Here is a 15027-nt window from a genome sequence, read left to right on the forward strand (position 1 = left end):
GCCTTATCATCTCACTTTATAGATCAAATGTTGCACAGATTTATAAAATTATATACTTCTGTGCATAAGGTGCTTTCTCTACTTTCCACCTTGAGAAGACTGTATTATATTTATATTTGTGTGGAATTGGGCTCAATTCATTATTCATTCCTAAGTGCCCAGAAAAAATTGGAAACTAAGAAACATAGTATACAGGAACTAGAGTTGGCAATTCAACCCATAAAGCCTGCTCCAACTTTCAATATGATCACGGTCGATCATTTAACTCAGTGCCCTGTTCCCGCTTCCTCCCCATATCCTTTGATCCATTTAGCACCAACCAGGAACTATATATAACTCCTTTTTGATTGTCATTACAGCTCCAGTAACCATTAACTGCAAAAATCAACATCTCATTTGGACAGGTCAAAGCGTATTAAAATTTATTTGCACAGTCTGGACTGGTGCTTTATGTAGGAAACACCGAATAGGGATGGCAATCAAGCAGCTCCTGTGGTCTTTTATTTTTCTGATGTTTGCTATCATGTGATTAGAATTACTGAATCCTACCTATCATGGGGGTGACACTCACAATCTCCGGGTTAACTGAGTACCACAAACATTAGACTAGACTGCCACCATCACTTGTGAGTCGGAAGGCTGTAGCTTCAAGTTCCACTCCAGAATTAAGCACAAAATCTAAGGTGCAGTACTTTGGGAATGCTGAACTCTTGCTGCTGTTTCTTGTAGCTATTCTTTGTAGGATTTCTGTTATCTTGTTTTGCCAGGATTGTCTGTCCTGCATGCATTGATTATAACTATGCAAGATATATTTCACAGATAAGATGTTAAGCCAAGGCTTTAGCTGCCCTCACTAGTGGAGGTCAAAGATCCCAAGACCACATTTTTAAGTAGATTTCTCCCAGACCCCTGATCAACATTTTGCCTTCAAATGTCACCATTTTAAAAAAAATCCAACCAATTATCACATTGTTATTGCTGAGGTCTTGCTGCATGTACATTCGTGGCACAACCACATAAAATAAATGCACTGCAAATGTTAAACATGGCTAAAAGGGGATAAGAGGTTGAAGCTTTTCATCTTGAACTCATCAAACCTTGGGCACAAGAAACAGATTTAAAGACACATTTTCTACTGTTTGAGATAAGGATGCTGCATGGTTGGCCTGGAGATGCCGAAAAATCACTTAACTGTCAATCTTAATTCACAGACAAGGCATGCAAATTCTAAGATAACAAAGTGTGGAGCTGGATGAACCCAGCAGGCCAAGCAGCATCTCAGGAGCACAAAAGCTGACGTTTCGGGCCTAGACCCTTCATCAGAGAGGGGGATGGGGAGACTTGGGAGGGGGAGTGGAAATGGTTTGCGACTGGGAGGTGCAGTTGTTTGTTGCGAACTGAGCGGAGGTGTTCTGCAAAGCGGACCCCAAGCCTCCGCGTGGTTTCCCCAATGTAGAGGAAGCCGCACCGGGTACAGTGGATGCAGTATACCACATTGGCAGATGTGCAGGTGAACCTCTGCTTAATGTGGAATGTCATCTTGGGGCCTGGTATAGGGGTGAGGGAGGAGGTGTGGGGGCAAGTGTAGCATTTCCTGCGGTTGCAGGGGAAGGTGCCGGGTGTGGTGGGGTTGGAGGGCAGTCACACTGCCCTCCAACCCCACCACACCCGGCACCTTCCCCTGCAACCGCAGGAAATGCTACACTTGCCCCCACACCTCCTCCCTCACCCCTATACCAGGCCCCAAGATGACATTCCACATTAAGCAGAGGTTCACCTGCACATCTGCCAATGTGGTATACTGCATCCACTGTACCCGGTGTGGCTTCCTCTACATTGGGGAAACCAAGCGGAGGCTTGGGGACCGCTTTGCAGAACACCTCCGCTCAGTTCGCAACAAACAACTGCACCTCCGAGTCGCAAACCATTTCCACTCCCCCTCCCATTCTCTAGATGACGTCCATCATGGGCCTCCTGCACTGCCACAATGATGCCACCCGAAGGTTGCAGGAACAGCAACTCATATTCCGCCTGGGAACCCTGCAGCCATATGGTATCAATGTGGACTTCACCAGTTTCAAAATCTCCCCTTCCCCTACTGCATCCCTAAACCAGCCCAGTTCGTCCCCTCCCCCCACTGCACCACACAACCAGCCCAGCTCTTCCCCCCCACCCACTGCATCCCAAAACCAGTCCAACCTGTCTCTGCCTCCCTAACCGGTTCTTCCTCTCACCCATCCCTTCCTCCCACCCCAAGCCGCACCCCCATCTACCTACTAACCTCATCCCACCTCCTTGACCTGTCCGTCTTCCCTGGACTGACCTATCCCCTCCCTACCTCCCCACCTATACTCTCTCCACCTATCTTCTTTACTCTCCATCTTCGGTCCGCCTCCCCCTCTCTCCCTATTTATTCCAGTTCCCTCTCCCCATCCCCCTCTCTGATGAAGGGTCTAGGCCCGAAACGTCAGCTTTTGTGGTCCTGAGATGCTGCTTGGCCTGCTGTGTTCATCCAGCCTCACATTTTATTATCTTGGAATTCTCCAGCATCTGCAGTTCCCATTATCTCATGCAAATTCTAATTGGCCAGAGTGTTGCGTGGGAATGCAACAGAGATTAGCCATCTCCATGATCTTTTTATTTGGCTAAGGTACATTGTATGTTCAAAGCCTCTTTGCTTACATAAAACAGGGTCCTGGGTATTTATGTATGTACTTTCCAGCACATGCAAATGCATCAGATTGTGAGCCCTGCTGATGAAGCAACATGTAAGTTCAGTACCATCCAGGAATTACTTATACTGAAGAGCTTTAAATCTGAAATCAAATTTGGAAAAGATGAAAACACTGAGTACGTCAGGAAACATTTATTCCAATAGTCGTGACAAATCAATTCAGTAGCTAGTCTTTTTTATTTAAAATAAACATTTGACAGAATTGCTTATACAACACACATGTCTCTTTCATAAACATTTGGTAAGCCAGCCAAACTGTTCTTTTTTCAAACACTGCACTACGATCATGTTAGATGGCAAAATCAAACAATCAAAAAAATCGATAATGAAAATCATCAGCTTTACTTCAAAAGAATGAAATATAGAGTATAGTAATTTAAAAAAAATACAATTTAAAGCTCAGAAGAACTGAATCCATTGAAGGTTTGACAATTCCAATGAGTCAACTGAGTTTTGACAATTCTTTGGCATCTTGATGATTCTTTGACAGTTCTTTGACATTGTGACTGATTTTGACAGCTTTGTTAGTTCTTTTGCAGATTTTGACGGCTTTAGCAGTTTCAGTTGTTTTTGTATTTTATGTATGCATTCATGTATATTTTTAACAATCCCAAAGGTCACCTGACGTCTTCCAAAGGGCATCTGGTCTCACTCAAAGTGCTTTTGACATCTCACAAATGCATCCTGGGACCATATCAAAGGGCTAGATTACCTTTTCCAAAGGGTAACCTGTTTAGCTAATTCTCAAGATTCAGATCTGTCTACATCACACAGAGGGGAGGCAGTGCTGACTAAAAGAAACTGCTGGCTATGGGAAGCAAAAATGTACAATTTAGAGCCTGGCACCACTAAGAATCTTGAAACTGGTGGGAAGTGATTTTGGGTGGGACTTCTGAATTTAGATCCTATTGACAACTACATGGAGACTTGGAGAGCCTTGCAGCTTACACTAAAGCTCAGGTCGGTATGTTACAATGATATAGATTAAACAGAAAGGACAGCACTGATACAGGTTCTTAGCTCAAATGGCTCATGCCAAGGGTTTATCACATCTTTTTCTCTAATTCTATTCATTCATCCCTTGTGTGTTTTTCCACTTAAATGTAACTGCTATCTACCATCACTATTCTTGTACTGGTAGGATTAGTGATTATTTAATGTTCATGGCTCTAGATTCCCCTATTAAAACATATTCTTTGTGTCTATCCCATTTAGGGAAGGAAAGAATACCAGTGTCCACTATTCGAATAGCTTGGCACAATGCTTGGCACAATGTGCATGTGTGTGTGTGTGTGTGTGTGTGTGTGTGTGTGTGTGTGTGTGTGTGTGTGTGTGTGTGTGTGTGTGTGTGTGTGTGAGAGAGAAAGTGTATGTGTGCATGAGTGACCTCACCCATCTCTAGTATTTTTTGAAACCACAAGTCATGCTACTTCCTGATGTGCTGATTGTCGTCAGTGTTCCCCAACACCAACACTTTCTTGGGAAGACAATCCCTTGCGCTTGGAAATTTATGGGAATTAATTTGGCAATAGCCACCATAAAATTTATAAGCTGTACCTTTGGTTTGCAAAATATTTCAACATGAAAATGTTTCCAATTTTTACTGCAGCTTCCTGTTTTCTGTTGCATATAAATATTAGTGTTCCATTGACATCATTCACAAGCTTCAGGACTAAACAACACTGTCTAAAATATGATAGTTTTAAAAGCAAATAGAAATATTTCCTCTTTTGCAATATAAAGACGGAGACTGGTGTAAAGACTCAAGGCAGTAATTATATACAGAACCATTCAATGTAACCTGGAGTTGTTGAGGCTTCAGACTTGGCTTGGGATCAATTCCAATTACTGCTCAAAATCTCACTACTAGCAATTGTATATGGGAGGCAATGGCCTCAAGGAATTATTGCTGGACTGTTAATGCAGACTCCTGGGTAATGTTCTGGGAACATGGGCTTGAATCCTGCCACAGCAGATGGTGGAATTTGAATTCAATTGACTAACCATGAAACCATTGCTGATTGTTGGAACAACCGATCTGCCTCAGTAATGCCTTTTAGAGAAAGGAACCTGGCATCCTTACCTAGATCCACAGTAATGTGGTTGATTCTTAACTGCCCTCTGAGATGGTCAATAAATACTGACCGAGCCAGTGACGCCCTTCTCCTGTGAATGAATATGTGTGATTTACCTTGTGAATTGAAATGTTGATAGCTTTACAGTATGAAAGGTACCAGTAAAGAATGTTTCAGGAATATCCTCACCAATATAATGTAGGAAATGCAGCACAACTACCTCTTTGGAGTTCCATGTATCAAATTATGCTCGCACTTTTAATGCAATTTCAATTCTCAGCTATGCCTCACAACTACCATTCTCGCTTTTGAGTCAGAGGTTTGTATATTCAAGAGCCAAGCCTGAAATCTCTACAGAAAGGGGAGGTGTTGGCCTTGTGGTACTATTGCTGGACTGTTTGCACCCAGAGACCTAGATAACATTCCGGGGACCCTGGGTCAAATCCTGCCATGGCAGATGGTGGAATTTGAATTCAATAAATACCTGGAATTAGCCGTCAAATGATGGCCATGAATCCATTGTCGGGAAAAACCCGTCCGGTTCACTGATGTCCTTTTGGGAAGGAAACTGCCATCCTTACCTGGTCTGGTTTACTCATGATTCCAGACCCACAGCAATGTGGTTGACTCTTAACTGTCCTCTGGACAATTAGGGATGGGCAATGAATGCTGTCTGACTCGCAACACCCTTATCCCGTGGATGTAAAAAAAGCAAAAGAGGTTTGATTTCTTTATACGGTATAGATGTCAATGATGTGAACCTATGTTGTTTCTCAAAGGTCCCATGGCATTATTTTGAAGCAGAACAGGAGGGTGGTCTGTATCCTGGCTCATGTTTACCATACAGTTTACATCAGAAAGAACAGATTTACTGCCTACAAGCATATTGCAGCTGTGGAAGCATGCTGCATGCAAATTGGTGACAACACTGCCTACACCACTTCAAAGGTACTTCAATAGCTCTGCAGCATCTGAGACCTCAGGGGAGAAACTTCTTTACTCAGAGGGTATTTAGGGTGTTGAATGCACTCCCTGAGAGAGTGGTGGAGGCAGGTTCCGTAGGAGGTTTCAAAACAGAATTGGATATATATTAGTAAATGATGAAGCTAGAGGGCTATGGAGGTAGGGATGGAGAATTGGACTAGTTGGGTAGATCTTACAGGAGCCAGTGCATACATGATGGTTTGAATGGCCTACTTGTGTACTGTAAATTCTATGATTCATCAGGCTATGGAAGATGCAATATAAATGTAGGACTAGCTGGGATGCATGACAAAGGGGTACATTCGGGACCAATAACTGGAGCTCAGGGCTTTAGGGGGCCAGCTGTGCTCAGGTCAGGGGATGGAGAAAGCCACATACAGCACCAGAACTTTGGACTTGAAATAAATCTCAAGCCTTTTCCTGCAAGGCATCAACCTTCAGCATAATTTAGCTCAACATTGCACTTGACTTATCCAGAGTAATCACAGGAGAGGTTGTCACGGGAGTCACTGCTGCAGCAGAGCCAGGGATTCCTGGTTGTAATGGGCCCAGAGCACAGACTCCTGGCAGTGGTGTGGCTGCGGTGGAAGCATGTCAGGCCCAGAGTAGGCATTCCTGGTGTCATCAAGGTGGTGGTGGAGGCAGGGGTCTCCTGGAGTCCGTTGCAGTAGGCCTGGAGTGAGAGCACCTGGTTATTGGTGAGGCAGCAGTAGCAGCAACAGTGCAGCGGGGGTCTCCTGGTTGCAGGCTGGGTATGGTATCAGCGAGGTGGGCCCAGTGACGAAGATGTGGTACCAGAAGTGTGGTGACTCCTACATTGGTGAATCTGGCGCAGGCAGAGACAACGGGATGGTCTCTTTTTCGGTTCCTGGAGGCTAGGCCCTTGCACTGAAGGACTGTTATTCTAAACTTTTTATTTGTTTATTTTTTCTAATTTAGTCCTATACTGTAATGCTGGCATTTTTATTTCCATATTTTTCTATTTTTTTCTGAAGCATTTATTGTGAAGAATATGTACCTTTGCAGTTAAGATGGCGTTGTAATGAAGTGACCTGTAAATTTTTACGGTACTCATTTGTAACAATAAAGCTAATTCAGTTCAATTCTGGGTGCTGTTGTCAGAGTAGTTTAAGACAAACTATCGAGGACCTCCATTTGATCTGCTTGGTGTTGACATGGGCAGTGAAAGTGTTTCATTCCCCAACAGTGACATATTTCCTCTTCAGAAGAAACGTCTCCGAGTTTAACCAAACTCTGTTCTTCTTTTTTCTATATTTACAAATTTGCTAAACAAATGCAGCCTTTGTTAATTTGCTAATCCTGAGCATTTGTATTTCAGGGCATTTTTAAAGTGAAATTCTCTTTCAATCGACTTTACGCTCATCAAGGGAAGAGACGTGCAATGTTAAAATTAAATATTTTCCATTTTGGATTTTTCATTTAGCTTGGGGGATGTGGTAGCTCAGTGGCCAGCTCTCCTGCCTCACAGTACCTGGGATCCCAGGTTCAATTCTAACTGCAATGACTGTGTGCAGTTTGCACATTCTCCTTGTGTATGCACTGGTTTCCTCTGGTTGCTCCCCTCACAGTCTAAAGATGTGCAAGTTAGGTGGATTGGCCATGCTAAATTGCCCCATTGTCCAGGGATAGATGGGCCAGCATGGGAAATGCAGGGATACAGGGATAGGATAGGGTGTACGTCTGGGTGGAATGTTCTTCAGAGGGTTGGTGAGGACTTAATGGCAGGGATTAAGTTTAACTAACTGCAGTGATTCTATGATTTACATGGTTAAGGTAGAACACGTACAGAAGAGCGATAACAGTCCTCTTGCTTATTAATTATTCTGCAATTCAATAGGTGCCATCACTGGGAATGAATCAGTGTGTCTTTTTTTCCTGCATGTGTCAGTAGCTGGTGTGGGGAGTGTAAAGTCTATGCATGCTGCCATTGGGAAGCTACACAGTTCTTGACTATTAGTACAGCAACCCTGTGTTAATGTGAAACAAAAACAAAGTTGCTGAAAAAGCTCAGCAGGTCTGGCAGCATCTGTGAAGGAGAAAACAGAGTTAACGTTTCGGGTCCGGTGGCCCTTCCTCAGAACTGGGGTTAATGTGTTAATATGTTCTCCTGGACTGGTTTGATCCTTCAAGAGTGCCATGGAAGAATATTCTGGAATACTTTGCCAACTATTGAGTCTGAGTTTGCTCTCTTTTTGTTATAATCGTATACTGGACCATCAAAATTAGACATAATCTGAGTCCAAATCACCATAATATGTTAAATCTGGTTAGGGGCCAATAATGCCTTTCATTTTAAAGTAAAAGTGTGATCCAGAGAATGGATCCATCGAATCAGCAGTTTTGAGCAAACAACAAGATTTTCTAAGTAAGAGCTGTAATACTCCTTACAATACATGTAACCCTTATTTCTCACATCCAGAGTAAACATGTGGTCAAAATGGGTAATATACTGCAATCCAACAGTCCATTTCCCATATCAAATAGAAAATGTGATCAAAACTAATTCCTTGCATTTCTTAGCACTTCCCACCAGATCTCAGTGACATCATGTGTCTTTAAAACTCATTGAACTTCACAGGGGATTATAATTCTTTACTTTTGCCTCCAAGTTCCATCTCAAGAGCAACTGCATTATGAACTTCCTCATTGACTGCTCCTGTTCTTTCGGTCACCCTCCATTCTTAGATCCATAATCCATTTGACGTCAGGATTTCTCCTTCTATACTTACTCACTGGCATAATTTCAGCTTTGCACCAACAAATAAATCATTCCTTTGTTAAAAGTACATTGCAACCTCTTGTGAATAAGTTTAGTGACTGACCACCACAGTAACTCAATTTCTAAAATAAAAACTTATGGTCTATCAAGGCAGGTTTCACCCTGAGATCTGTCTTGTCCAGCCATTGGGTCATAGAGTTATAGAGTTGCACCCCCTGGGAGCAGAGCCTTTGGTCCAACTCGTCCATGCTGACCAGATATTCTAAGTTAAACTAGTTCTATTTGTCAGCTTTTGGACCATATCCCTCTGATCCCTACCTAATCATATACCCATCCAGATGCCTTTTAAATGTTGTTATTGAACCAGCATCCACCATTTCCTCTGGGAGCTCATCCCATACACGCACCACCCGCTACGTGAAAAATTTGTCCCTTAGGTCCCTATTAAATCTTTGTCATCTCACCTTAAACCTGCGGTGTTTTAGATTTGGACTCATCTACCCTTCAGAAAAGACCTTAGCTATTCATCCTATCCATGCCCCTCATGGTTTTATAAACCTCTATAAGGTCAACTCTGAGCTGAACCATTATCTCTTAGGACAGCAAGTGCAAATGCATCATTAAGAATAGAAATCTATGCTAGTGTTTGCTGTCAACCTGAGTCAAGTAGACATGTAAACTAGGACTGTGCATACTTGAATAACATTTTTTATACTTTTGCAACCACTTCCGAAATAACAAGATTTGATTTCTAGGGAGTAAGTGCAGTGAGGAACAACAGCTATCAGTGAGAAATGTCATGTTCATCTGCCAGAGCGGTGCCTTTTGACTTTATATACCTCACACTTATCCAAATAAGACTTAATTGTTGCTGGAGGGCTTTGCCTAAATTTTTCCACAATATGATTTCCATTACATTTTCAAAGGTTTGCCCTTCAGTGAGTAAAACCATTGGGTCACAGAATTTATACAGCATGGAAGCAGGCCGTTCAACCTATTGAGTTCACACTGGCCCTCAGAAGAGCATCCCATCCAAACCAACTCCCATATCCTATAACCCTACATTTCGCATAGCTAACCCAACTAGCCTGCACACCCCTGGATACTATGGGCAATAGCCAACTTACACAACCGGATATTTTGACAGTGGGACAAAACCTGCACAGACACAAGGAGAAATTACAAATTCTACATAGACAGTCGCCTGAGGGTGGAATTGAACCTGGGACTCTGGCACTGTCAGGCAGCAGTGCAAACCACTGACCCACAATGATCTTACATTGATCTTGTAATGATTCATGTTCCCTGTGAATTCATTTGGATTTTGCTTTTACAGTCTTAAGCCTCAGGTAGTTGGCTTCAGAAACAATGTTAAGTACCAGAGCTTTAACTGTCTCAAAATCAAAGGATTACTCTTTCAAGAAGTAAAATTTTACCAGCCAAGACCCTAGCAGTTTAGTAGTCAATTTTCTGTCCATTTCAAATTTTTAGCAACTTTCCAAAATGTAAGAAAGTAACTCAATAGCCCTTTTTCTTCAATTTGAGAAGAAAGTGAAGAATTTTGGGTAAATCTAACGTTAAAATGGAACTACCCCCCTCATCAGAAGTATTAGATGGACTTGCTGCCTGTCATCAAAGCTTTTCTTGATCCAGATCGTGCTTGCTGGTTTCTTATTCTCTTTGAAGTTCAAATTCAAACATTTTTCTCTCTCTATTGGCCTGAAATATTATATTAAAATATTCTTCAGAAGGTGCTTTTTGCTTGTCTATTCTCAATTCAAAATATGATGTGACTGAGTGGCTACCTAAGAAACTTCAGAGTTAACCGTATGTTTTTTGTTACTGTACGTTGACCAAACTATGTAAGGATGCTAATGTCACAATATCTTGCTTCCTGATTTTGTCTGAAAATGAATGAGAATTCAGTTGGATAGTTGGCATGGTCACTCAGCGGTTAGTTTTACCAGTTCACAACATCACAGACCTGGGTTCAATTCCAGCCTTGGGTGACTGCCTATGTGGAGTTTGCGCTTTCTCCCTGTGTCTGTGTGGATTACTGTCATTTTCCTCCAACAATCCAACAATGTGCAGGTTAAATAGATTGGCCATGCTTTAAAAAAAAACTGCCCTATAGTGTCCATGGATGTGCAGGGTGGGTGGGCTTGCCTTGGTAAATGTGGAGTTACAGGGAATAGCTTGGGGTTTAGGTCTAAGTGGGATGCTCTTCAGAGGCTCAGTGCAGACCTCTTTCTGCACAGTAGGAATTCTTTGAATTGCTGAGGTGGTTTTTAACACACATTCCATACCTATATAGCTATCACACCCACACCACAGCATGTTACAGCACATCCCTGAATCCTTGGGTGTCACTTGACTCTAGAATCTTCCGTCTTAAATGGACATTCGCTGAGTCACAATATTACATGTACAACATATGATACCCTTAAAGCCATCTGGCACTAAGATCTGACTTGGTTCCAATTGAAAATACACTGTGTCAATTCACTCCAAGTCACAATGCCCCCTCTCATTCTAATTTAATCACTGTTCCTCAGACAAGTCCACCAAATATAGAAATAATTGCAGGCTGCAAAATATGCTTATGTTTTGTGTTTTTATTTTGTTGGTGGAAATTGTGGCCACTGTAGGAAAACAAAATAGCTGAGGTTTCTGTTCCTCCAACTGGTCCCTGCCTATTGTCTCATCTCTGAATTTTATTGAACGACCTGTTTTTCATGCAAATAGCATGTTATGAATCACACCAGAGGCACTGTTTGATCAACTGATGATACAATATCACAAAATGACAGCCAAACGCTATGATTGCTGGAAAGTTTAACTTAAAATCAACAAACATTCTGGAACTATTCATCAGGTCGAACAGCAACCACAAGGGAGAAACAGAGCAAACATTTCATCACTAACCTGAAATGTCCACTTTGTCTTTTTGTTGTCTATTACATGCTGCCTGAGGTATATCAATGCCATGTCACATTCGTATGGGAAAATATTTTTTTCTCTGTCGAATACATGCATTGCTCTTTTTCCAGTGTGAGTACTGCTTTGCTGAGAAAAGTACTCTCCCGTATGCAGTGGAGCAACACGCTGTTTTAGAAATGCTGTTCATTTTGCAATATTAATCACGATACTCACACTACCATAACATATATATACAATGGCACATATACCGTTTCATACAAATGCATTGAGGCATGAAACACATAGCCCAATGCTTACTAACAGGCTGCTGTGCTATCAAAACTAAGCTTGTCTGTATGCACTTTTTTTTAACAGAATCATTAACCCATTTGTAGTGCAGCTTGTCAGAGTTGTACATTCAACCAAAAAAAAGACGTACCAGATTCCAGAGAAGTGAGATTTTGTTAGGATGAACCATTTAAAGCATGCTCTTGGAATCGTCAAACTTCACCAGTCTGTAAGAGTTCAATGTACAAAATGTTAATTGCATATTTTCAGCACCAGATAAATTATTAATAAATTTAATGTGCCAGAATCCAGGATCTTTGATGGTTCTCTGTACAATTACCTTCTCATTACCGTCTTTAAAATTACACTGCTAAATGTAAGATAATGGACAGTTATCTCATACATATGAAACTTGACTGTCATTTTATCATGGCACAAAAGAATTAAAAGTAAATAATGGTATAGTTAAAAAGCAAATTTAAAATTTAAAACAAAGGATGAAAGGCCTTTTCATAGTCATTCTACTAACACAGAGGTAGTTTAATTCTAAATCCTTAATCTCATCAAGACCCCTTCTCAAAATATGATCATCTTTTCAAACTCTGGAATTGATTAAACCATGCATATTTTGCACTTTACATTCAACAAGCTTAAGGTCTCCTGTGCTGAGGACTGGAATCTTTCCTTATTTTAGGTTCTCAGTGTTAGAATAATGTGTTGCTTTGTAGCACAAATTAGCTCAAATTAGCTCACAATCTCTCCTCACTGTTCAATCAATATTCTCTAACTCCAACAATAAGACCTGACCCTATCGTACTAACATGACACATTTCCATTTCCCATACAAAACATTCTTTGACTTCTAAGCATTCTTGCCAATTTGATGCTAATTAGCTCTCTATTACAGGAAATCCTGTGCATGTCGGTATTTGTTCATTGGAACTTGATTGAGCATATAAGTCAGTGAAAACATTTATTCCATCAGTCTTATTCTTTGCTATTTTCCATATAAGCAGTATTTGGTAGTGCACAACTTTAATATTGCTGAAAAAAACGGCACATTTTATCAAGATAATAAAATGTGAGGCTGGATGAACTCAGGAGAGATGCTGCTTGGCCTGCTATGTTCATCCAGCCTCACATTTTATTATCTTGGATTCTCCAGCATCTGCAGTTCCCATTATCTCCGGCACATTTTATCAACCTTTTTTGTGTTGCACGAATCAGAGCAATTTGCAAGAATACAAATTTATGTTGAAACTAATATCTGTACTGTATGAGAGTGGAATGCAGATTAGGTGGCAAATGGAATTTGATTGGTAGAAATTTGCCAATGAGAACACACCAGTATAGAAATTGCAAGGATTTGGGGAAAATTAGCTTTAGGTAATGTTGCTTATTCAAAGAAACAGTACAGATACAATGGATTGAAAGGGCTCCTTCCATGCTGTAACTATTCCATGACTCAGAGTAAATGATGATTGACAGTTAAGTGGCAGGCTTTATTTAAACTTCAAACTATGGGAGTTGACTCTGATTAGCCAAGCTTTACTCTGGGAAATGAACAAATGAATAGCTGTCACCTACTTTGTTGAGTTGAAACAGGTTCATTGTATTTATGTGTTCTTTCTGTCCGAAAAGTACAAGCTACATACCAACACAATTAACTGTGCCCACAAGCAAGTGAACCACATTGACAGTAAAATTGACAACCTGAAATTCTCAGTGTACTTATTCACATGCTTGAGGTTATTCAGCAATTGTTGCCCAATTTTGGAATCACACACAATGTGAGGACAGTGTGTTATGACTTTTCCAAGCCCAGATTGACTGAGTATAGCCAGTACCTTGCTTGCTGTGAACAGGAGGATGAATATGCCACTTGATATAATCCACCAGTCTTTGGCATGTTGGACATTCCTGATATCACACAGGCACTGAAATTCATATGCCACTTTACTCATTTATAACAGGCTGAATACATTGTTGGTCAGACAACAGCATTTTATTTATGGTAAACAATGTTCATGTTGTTATGGCTTAGCAGCAGAGTGAAACAGCTAGCTTCACCTGTTGCTAGAACATTTGAGGTATCTTACCTTCGGTAGACTGGGCACTTTGGGGACCGAAACTGATCATTTTACGGCCAGTCATTCGCGTGTGTACTTTATAGTGCAAAATGGTCTGATCAGGATAGCCATTACCCCACAAGGTGACTTTGATATACACTTTTTCTGCAGCAAATTTACATGGGAACAGAATGTTTGGGTCCTTTTTACAAGGTTACTGATAAGGCCAGTCTTGCAAAACTTGAAACAGATGGCCTAGTATTTTGCAGACAGGAAGACTACATACATGCACTGTGCCTGTTTCAACTCAACAAACCAGGTGGCATTCATTTCTCAGGGCGATTTACATTAACCTTTCTGATTTAGTATTTAAATATTTCCAGCCAGTTAACAGTCAATCATCATTAACTGGTTCATTCTCCATGGAAACATCTCTACCAATTAGGGTCAACTTATCACCCATCCAGTATTATCCTTTCATACACTATAAATGTTGTTCTCTCCTTGAATTCTCTTGTTAGTCTGATGAGTGGAATGCAAAATGCTTCAACAAAATAAATTGTCTTTCAGCGATACTCTTTTCTACTCAGTTATCTGGTAACACAGAACAGTTGCAATGTTGGAAACATGACAGTCGAACTAAGTATTGCACAATTGCATACAAATTGTGATGTAATAATAATTAATTGAACTCTTTTAATATAGTTAGTTGATAGATAATTGTTAGCTACAGCACCAGAAAAGAGACTTTGCCATTATCTGTAGTCCTACATGGTATGGGAGTAAAGGACTCCCTCAGTATTACACCAAAGTGATAGTCTGGCCCCCTTATTAAGTTAAAGTTGTCATATGAACGCCAGTTGTTGCTGTAAAATTGTATTCATTATTCCAGAATATGAAGCAATTTCTTCAATCTTCCCATTCAGGGTCAAGGGTGTGCTGTTACTGAACCACATCTGGAACCTTTCCCTGATCCTGCCGCTGCTTGTACAGATATCACGGTGACTCAGTGATTAGCACTGCTGCCTCACAGCACCAAACAGCTGGATTCAATTCCACCCTCAGCCAACCGCCTGTATGGAGTTTACATGTTCTTCTGTGTCTGCATGAGATCGATAGATTCTTCATTAGTAATGGGATCAAAGGTTAATGGGAGAATATGAGAGAATGGAGTTGAGAAACATATCAGCCAGGAATATATCTGATGAGCTGAAACGT

General features: G+C 41.1%; 1 protein-coding gene across 2 annotated transcripts in view; it reads right to left on the reverse strand.

The window, feature by feature from the left end:
* Window positions 1-15027, reverse strand: part of mbnl1 (muscleblind-like splicing regulator 1) — a 782985-nt gene that overhangs the window by 616399 nt on the left and 151559 nt on the right. For both annotated transcript variants that reach the window (XM_048542667.2, XM_048542650.2), the window contains exon 3: window positions 11892-11967. The gene's annotated coding sequence lies outside the window, so the exon portion shown is untranslated. The remainder of the gene's footprint in view (window positions 1-11891; window positions 11968-15027) is intronic.

Source organism: Stegostoma tigrinum, chromosome 14 (genome assembly GCF_030684315.1).
Source record: "Stegostoma tigrinum isolate sSteTig4 chromosome 14, sSteTig4.hap1, whole genome shotgun sequence".
Taxonomy (NCBI): domain Eukaryota; kingdom Metazoa; phylum Chordata; class Chondrichthyes; order Orectolobiformes; family Stegostomatidae; genus Stegostoma; species Stegostoma tigrinum.